The sequence below is a fragment of the Lutra lutra genome, chromosome 3 (genome assembly GCF_902655055.1).
Source record: "Lutra lutra chromosome 3, mLutLut1.2, whole genome shotgun sequence".
NCBI lineage: Eukaryota > Metazoa > Chordata > Mammalia > Carnivora > Mustelidae > Lutra > Lutra lutra.
Genome location: NC_062280.1, coordinates 182,266,098 through 182,275,756, shown reverse-complemented (window position 1 = coordinate 182,275,756; position 9,659 = coordinate 182,266,098).

Below are 9,659 nucleotides of genomic sequence, written 5' to 3'. Positions count from 1 at the left end.
ACAATGGCCTCGTATCTTGGAAAGGAAGCTTTATAAAATAATTAAAAGTCTGTATTTAGAATATGTATGCTATTCAAACGGATCAAAACCACAAACACAATCTGATACCTTTAATAAAGGTATATTTGTAAGATTTTTTTAACTTTATCATTAAGATTTGTTTGTAAAGAGACCACCATGTACTATATATTCTTACTTTTAACTTATAGTCACTGATGTACATGTAAACTTAGAGAGGCTTTTATAAATATGTCAAAACTAGCCAGACATAATCCAAAACACAAACCAGAGCCAAACACAATATTCACCGTAATCAAAGCCAGTGCACAAGGGGAACTCATTTGTAGATTGTATGTTTGCTTATTAGGTTTTGAAAAATATAGCAATGTCCTACCAACAGAAATAATTTAGGTACCTGGATTTATCGGACTACATTTTTGAAGAAGATATTTATATCAGTACTATCTTCTGGAAGTGTATTAAGAATGTAATTATTCTTTCAATTAATTCATTCTAACTAACAAACTGCTTAGAAATTAAAGCAGGGAAAATAATCTTTTTGCTGACTCTATAAGTAGAAAAACTACCTCAATACTTTGTTTCTTTTGTTGACTTGAATATACGTTTTACATTTTGGTTATAAAACATGACTTTGAATATTAAACATTCTCCTCAAAGTGGCTGGTTTGCTGGTGACACATGACTCTTTTTCCTGGAGTGGGGCTGATGACAATGCCAACCTTCTGGGAGGAAAGAGAGGGTAACCCACACTCCTCTGTCCCTCACTTTTAAGTTAGGCTGATAATAAAAAGGGAAAACTTTCTAATGCCTTTATAAATAATTAACCTCAGTCAACTTTGATAATTAAATTAAGGAAACCAATTAACTTCCTGACAATATTATAAAAAATCAATTGAAAAAAATCAAAAGGTGGTAAAATATAAAGTCTGCATCTCTCTCAGAATCCTGAAGAATATTTATGTAATTTTTTAAAGTAGGCTATAGAGCCTAACATGGGGTTCGAACTCATAGCCCTGAGATTAAGATCTAAGCTGAGATCAAAAGTTGGGTGCTTAACAACCAAGTGAGCCAAATACTGATGTAATTTTAAAAGTGGATAGATAGGGGTGCCTGGGTGGCTCAGTCAGTTAACCATCTGCCTTCAGCTCAGGTAATGATCCCAGGGTCACCGGATTTAGCCCCTCTGGTGCAGGGCTCTCTGTTCATCAGGGCGCCTGCTTCTCCCCTGCTTGTGTGCTCTCTGTCAATTAAATAAATAAATCTTACAAAAATTAAAATAAAAAAAAAGTGGATAGATATATGGTATCAGCAATGGACATGTACTTAGCTAGAGCTTTGGAGACATGAGTCTAGGTCCCTGCCCTTCCATGAACCAGCTGAATGGTATTATGTAAACCACTTTCACTGTTGGAACTTGGTGCCCTTATTTATCAAAGTAAAGGCTGAAATAAGAGAATTGTGAACTGTGCCTTGTTGGTCTCCTGTCCCTCTAATACTCCGATTTTACAAAGATGCCTGTTGTCCCCTGGAGCGGATAAGGATGAGTCAGATCTGAAGGCCCTGGAGTATGGAAAAAAAGAATCAGGAGACCTTTCCAGGAGTAACTAGTTCACTGAGCACCTACAACTCTCTTCCCAGCCCTGTGGATCTTTGAAAAGCCAGCAAATGCTTTATCCTTATCCTTTATAGTGATACATACTCAGGTAAGGGATAACATCTCATCAAAGCTCATGCTTTCAGAATTTAATATCTCAACATTAAAAAGATGTCACAGAAAGTGAATCAGTTCTCTCCTGTGCTCTTTAGAAAATTCTATCAATCCTAATAATTATTATTTTGTATCACTGTTGGTTAAAAAATATATGTGAATGGATTTCTTTCAAACACATGTCCATTGGCCTGTAATGGTTATAAAGGAATTCTTATTTTTTTCTATCATTTTATATTTTTGAAGTTTTATTTTCTGGTACATCTCCTGTGGTTCCTGACTTAGACTGGGTTGCCCTGCAGCAGACCCTGAGGTGAGGATTTATGTGAAAGTGATTTATTAGGAAATGTATCCAGGAAAAACACATAGATGAGTGGGAACCTAGAACAAAGGAGGGAAGAGAAAGGAGGGGAAGGGAGGAATCCAACAAATTTACGGTATCAAGATAAATTCCATGGCTCTGTGCAACAACAGGGTATATTGGGTATATAACCTGCAGGGTAGGTCATATTTCAGATTTGTCCCTTATGTAGGATGAGGGATCCGAAGTATTTATCCCACCATACCACTAATTAGTAGCTGCTGGGTTAGAGGTGGAGGTATGTAAATTTCTAGGTACTTCCATCCAGCCATGAGAGGATGGTCCTCTAACAAAGAGAACAAGTATAGTTTTAGGGAATGAAAGTGAGAGAAACCAGAGAAAAGAGGTAGGAGATAGGGACAGGAGGCTGACAAGATCTACTATAAGACCAGCTACACTCCACAAGCAACTGTAAAGATGATGAAATATTATCAAATGAAGTAGTTTCCTATAAAGAGTAGAGGGATAGACCTTGCTAATCTGTTTGACAGAGAAGTGCTGGTATCTGGGTAGGTCCTGCCAGAAACAAATGGCACACCACCTTCAGTAATTTGGTGTTTAATAAGAGAACTATTTACAGAAGAGAGGGCAGTGAGCAGGGAACCTCTGGGAACGAATGCCGTACTGGTGGTGCGTCTCATTCCATCCCAAGACTTGAAGGCATGAGGTGAGGGAGCATAGAAGTGGGGGGGGGGAAGCTCTGTTCTCCCTTAGGTGGCTGGAAGGCCTGCCCACAGACAGAACCCCTCCTCTGGTCTCACTGTCCACACTCCTTTCCTGGGCTCCCGTCGGCCAAATGAAGAGCCAGAACACCTGGGATGCTCTTGCTTTGGTTCCATTTGGAACTCAGAACTGAACACAGTTGAGATGGGGCAGAGGAAACAAAAGGGTCAAATGGAAGATCTGAGCAGTGAAAGATGAGTTGTTAAATTAACTTAAAGCAATTTAAAGTTAAATTGCCTAAGCCCACATTACCAGCATTCTTATCACTTTCTATTCCAGCAAGATAATCTAAAAAATTTCTTTAGGATACTTAGGATAAAAATCTATTCATCAAGCTTGAACTTCTCTTTCTACCCCTTGCCAGCCTGCCCTACTTTCCTTTCTGGAGTTACTAAAAGAGAAATAACCTAAGCCTTAGGAGTTCTTTCACACTACCTGGAAATTAGGTCTTTTCTCAGGGCCTTAAGATTTGGTCTTTGACTCTATGTTTATCTTTTTTTTTTTTTTAAAGATTTTATTTATTTATTTGACAGAGAGATCATAAGCAGGCAGAGAGGCAGGCAGAGAGAGAGGAGGAAGCAGGCTCCCTGCCGAGCAGAGAGCCCGATGCGGGGCTCGATCCCAGGGCTCTGAGATCATGACCTGAGCCGAAAGCAGTGGCTTAACCCACTGAGCCACCCAGGCGCCCCTCTATGTTTATCTTTTAATGCTTAGGTTTCTCTAGTCTTTTTCTCAACTTAAAAATTTTCTCTGGTAATGTATATTTCTTCCCCCCCAACTGAATATTTCTTATAATTACATAATATATGTATTTACTATAAATAATGCAAACTACCAGTTAAAAATAGCAAAAATTTACCTTCAGCCTACAAACCAGGGATTAGTAATTATTAATACATTGCCATAAATCTACATAATATTTTTAGTTCACATACACACATACATGTACATGAAAACACGCACAGACTTATTTGTAAAAGTGAGATTATTTACAAAATTATTTTGATTCTTTAATAATTCACAGAAATTCTTCCATATTTAGATAGATCTAACTGTAATTTAGATCACAGTATACTTTTATCATAGTATAGGTTTTTTAAAAAAGATTTTGTTAACTTATTTGGGAGAGAGAGACAGAAAGAATGAGTGGGGGGCGGGGCAGAAGGAGAAGGAGAGGGACAAGCAGACTCACAACTAAGTGGAGAGCTCAGCAAGGGGCTTGACTGCAGGCCCCTAAGATCATGAGCAGAAGTCAGATGCTTAACCAACTGAGACACTCAGGCATCTCTATATATTTTTTATATGGATGTGAGGCAATTTATACTATTTAATGAATCCCACAATTTTGAACACATAATTTCTATTTTTTGATATTCTTTGCTATTATAAATATTGTGATTGTGGTCTACTCATACATATATGTTTTTGTGTTTATCCCTGACTTTCTGATTAACTTTCTAGATTTAAATCTCTGGCTGGGAATTTTTTAAAAGATTTTATTTATTTATTTAGACAATGCATGTGAGTGAGAATTGAGGGGAGCAGTGGAGGGAAAGTGAGAGAGAGAGAATCTCAAATGGACTCTTCATTCAGCAGGGGGCCCACTTGGGGATTGATCTCACAACCCTGAGATCAAGACCCTGAAATCACAACCTCAGCTGAAATCAAGAGTCAGACACTTAACCAACTGAGCCACCTAGGTGTCCCTGGAAATTTTTATTAAAATAATTTTTTTTCCATTTTCTACAAATGACATTCTTTTGAGAATGCCAGTTCTAGGTGATATCTTCAATTGGGCCTAGATTTTATTTTATATACTCAACTACTCATTGCTACAACAGGAATACTTTCACTGTTTATTTGATGATCTTTTCTGATAGAAATAAACAGAAACCTCTTGAAGCTAGTGTAATCAAAAAGGGGACAGGTATTTTGATGTTGTTGAGGTGTCTCATGCAACTGAAGGACAAAGTTATAGTCAGACCTTAGAATAGATTGAGTTGAGGGGTGCCTGGGTGACTCAGTATGTTAGGCTTCTGCCTTTGGCTCAGGTCATGATCTCAGGGTCCTGGGATTGAGCTCTGTATCAGGCTCCCTGCTCAGTGAGGAGTTTGCTTCTCCCTTTCCCTCTATCTCTCCCTCCCAACCTCCCACTCATGTTCATGCTCTCGTGCTCTCTCAAATAAACAAAATCTTAAAAAAAAAAAAAAAAAAAGACCACACTGAGTTGAATAGAGGGTGAAAAGATAAAGATACCAGGGCAATCTTTTGTGTACATGTGCTTATTCTTTCCTATGTCTGTTTGTAAATATGATTAAAACCAGTCTTCCTCATTCCTCGTATAAGTTTCTGATTCCTTGTGTAAGTCATTTGTTCCATGGAAAATAACATGTACAAGTTCATGTCCAATTCCTAATTTCCTTAGGAAATGGGGATAAATGATTGGATCAGTTTGGGTTTGGATGTACACTCCTGACCTCTCTCAATCCCTGGAGTATGAGTGGGACCTAGGAACACTGTAGAAACATGGCCATTTGAAGCTCCACTGCTATAACCACGTGGGTTGTGGGAGTACAATAGACAGTTCCAAGGTAAAGATGGATGGGCAGCCATGCCAAAAATCAAAAGCAGTAATTGCAGACTTCAATAACCAACCTTAAATATTGAATAGAACAACCAGGGAGAAGCTCAACACGAAAACAGAGGACTTGAACATCACTATGAACCAACTAGATCTAAGAAATGTGTACAGAATATTCCATCCAATGATGGTAGAATCCACATTCTTCTTGAGTACACATGGAACAATGTCCAGGACAGGACATATGGTAGGCCATATAATAAATGTCAATACAGTTAAAAGGATCAAAATCATACAAAGCGGGGCGCCTGGGTGGCTCAGTGGGTTAAGCCGCTGCCTTCGGCTCAGGTCATGATCCCAGGTCCTGGGTTCAAGCCCCGCGTCGGGCTTTCTGCTCAGCGGGGAGCCTGCTTCCTCCTCTCTCTCTGCCTGCCTCTCTGCCTGCTTGTGATTTCTGTCAAATAAATAAATAAAATCTTTAAAAAAAAAAATCATACAAAGTATGTTCCTTGACCACAATGAAATGAAATTACATTTAAACTGAAGAGACCTGGAAAATTCACAATGTGGAAAATTAAATAACCCACTCCTAAATAACCTTCAGGTGAAAGAAGAAATCACAAGAGAAATTAGAAAAAACTTTGAAATAAGTAGAAATGAAGATACACATAAAAATGTGTGGCAGGTGGCTAAAGCAGTGCTTATAGGGAAATTTACAGCTGTAGATGTCTATATTAAAAATTCATGATCTATATGGAAGCATATTACCTGTACCTAATACATAATCCAGAATTCTGGATAAGACATAGAGACTTGCAGAAATATGAAAAAAAAAGTGTTGCATATGATAAATTAAAGCTGAGAAAATATAGGTCACTCAAGGCAAAGTTTCTAACAACTACATTTCTGGTGAGTTAAGTTGGTTAAGATGCACATTACTGAAAAATAAAACTTATATTCTGACCTTTAAATCACAACAGGAGATAGAACCTGGGTAAGCATTTGGCTATTTTTATTCACCAAATTTTATGACAGTACATAATATTAATCTTTTAGTCAGTCTTATAGTCAGTGGGTGACAGTCCATTATATAGAAATAAACCTTGACTTTAAAATGTTTCCAATTTCATTAGGATAAATGCTAATTTGTATTCTCTGCTTGACACAATGTCACTTTGGTTTTGTAGTTTTCCAACTGTATTATAAGAAAAAGGCCTTCATGTTTCATTTGGTTGGAAAAGGAATATCATATTAAAAAAAAAATGTTCTACTATGTGTTAGGAATTGTGTAAGCACTTCTGTTCACATTTGTCCTGTCTTTATTTCATTATCTTCCCTGAGACAAGCATTATCATCATCACTTCAGAGATTAAGAAATTGAGGCTATGATAGATTAAATGCTTCCCCCAAAGTCACGACCTGTAAATGAAGAAGTTAGATATAAATAGGTCTGACACATGCCTGAGCTTCTACTTTTCCAATTATTCCAGATTATCTGCAAGCTGCCATCTCCGCTGCTACATTTTGCTGGGAGAATTCTGTCTAGAGTTCTTTTAGCCTGTACTTTTCCTGCAAATTAGGTCAATGACAGCACATAAGAAGAACCATTGACTTGCTCTTTTTATTACTTCAATTGCTGTAGGAATTTTGTATCTACTCTCACCTTACCAAATTGATCATTAAAGGATCAATCTGATTAAATTTGAGGAATAAAAGTAATGGTTCCTCATCTATTATTTTGTCTATTTATATGTGCCTGCTTGAACCTCAACAAGATTTGAGATACTTAACTCACATTTGTGAAGACTTTAAAGTACATCAGGTGATTTTACATTCATTGTGTTATCCTGAATTTGATTTGCCTTGATTCTTCTAGTCTGAATTTATTCTCAACATGTAACCAACCATCCATACTTCTAACCTTATTAGCGTCTTGTTTTTTCTTTTCCATTTTTAGATCATGTAATTTCTTTATTGTCACTACATGGGTCAAAGTCTAGATCTGCAATTTGACTTCTAAATATGTCTATATAAAAAAACAAACAAAACACATGTTTTGTGTGTTTTCAGACAGTTGATGTTCCTCTGAAGACTGCCACATGTGATTACATGCTTGATTGGTGAAACCAATACATTATTTCTATCCATTTTATAAATTTCAGGAATTTGGCTGGTTTATGGTGAATGCCTTATTTGAGTGCATGGTCAAATTGTTTTGCTTACATGAGCTACTATTAAAAAACCCTATAAATTAAAAAAGATTCAAATAAGCCAGATATTAACACTGATTTAAGAGCAATCGTATCGTTTTTCAGTCTTCAATATCAAATGGCATGTAGGAAACTGTCAGACCTTGTGACCTTTTCTTTCTCCTCTCTTCTCTGTCTCCTTTGGTTCAAGATAAATTTCAATTACATAAACCCTATTTCCTGTTGCTAATCACCTACTCCAGTCAATACTCTTTAAATAGTCATTAATGCTGGGATGAGATCTCTGTCATGTCTGAAACTAAGAGAAAATCTGGAGCAGCCCATTAACAGAACAGGAAATTCCCTAATATCCTCAGGATATGTATAGAAACCCATTACGATTAAATACAAGAGGAACTAATATCCTGGGGATATTTATTAAACAAACTTGCCTAAATACATCTGACAAATACATTATCTTTCCCCAAAAGTCTAATTACCAAGATCCATTTATCTAATTAAGTGACCCTCAAATACCTTAATTTTTCCTTTGAAACTTCTCTGTAATAATGAATTCACTAATAATGAAACCAGTGTGTTACAATGGATACCAAGATAATCAACTCATTTGTGCATCTTTGTATTTCTTACATTTAGATAAAAGCATTCTGAGAAAAAAGCCATAATTCTACCCTCCAACACTAAATAAAGTAACCTTTTCTAAATATTTTTTCAAGGAAAATGAAAAACATCATTTACTTCATTATTATTTGTGGCATTGGCAATAAATGAAGAATATAAATATTAAACATGAATTATATTTGTAAAGGAAAAAATTTCAAATTTTCTTTAGTAAAAACAACATATCATTCTTCCAGATAATCAAACAATATTTATCTCATAAAAGGAAGAGGGCAAGCATTAAAAAAACCTACCTGTAAAATAAAGGATTGTTTTAATACAACTTGCTCTGTATTGGAATTCAGCAACATGGAGGCCCATTCAAGGAGCATTAGTTATCAAACTACTATCAAAACTACCTTTTGATGTCAGGGTATTCTCCCTTTAATATCTCATTATTATCTTTTTTATACAAAACCCCTCTTTCTCCCTAATCTAGGCTGATCTATACAAATAATTTTCTTCCAAACATTCTACTCTCTTTCTTTGACATCCCTGGCATATGACTTGTGTCTGTGCTTAGAGTACTCTACCCTGGGCGCCTGGGTGGCTCAGTGGGTTAAAGCCTCTCCCTTCAGCTCAGGTCATGATCCCAGGGTCCTGGGATTGAGGCCTGCATCGGGCTCTCTGCTCAGTGGGGAGCCTGCTTCCTTTCCTCTCTCTCTGCCTGCCTCTCTGCCTACTTGTGATCTCTGTCAAATAAATAAATAAAAAATCTTAAAAAAAAATACTCTATCCAACTTCTCCTTGGCTTGTCTAAATCATAAGAGAGAGTTCCAGAGAACAGGAAGACCACAAAGATTCTGAAATTTGGAAGAAGTGGGTTTGAATTTAACCTCTGCCTCTTACTAATAGTGCAACGATGAGAAACACTGAAAACAAGATAGTAGGCCCCAAATGGAGCTCCTTATGCTAAGCCCCATGTCACCAAACTGAGACTAAATAAGTTTCAGCTCTCCCCAAAATGGAATCTTAACCAGGAATCACCTGTTCAACACTAAGAGACCCCTGCCATCTCTTAAAGGAAACATCTAAGACACCCCTGCCATCCCTTAAAGGAAAGTAACCTTGCAATAGCCAAACCACTTTTTTTGCTGAGTATAATTTCCTTATTCCTGTTCCTGTCTGTCTATAAAAGTCTTTCATTTTATAGAGCTCCTTGGAGCTACCTTCTGTTAGACTGGATGCTGCCCAATTAATGAATCACTGGATAAGGCAAATAATAAAATTTACTCAGTTGACTTTTGTTTTTAAAAGAAGGAAGCTCTGAATTTCAGTTTTGTCATTTATAAACTAGTAATATATCATTTATCTCATGGAACTGATCTGAAGGTTTAATGATATAACTGATGTTTAAAAAAAAAAAAAGAAGTCCATGACATGGAAAGTTCTCCA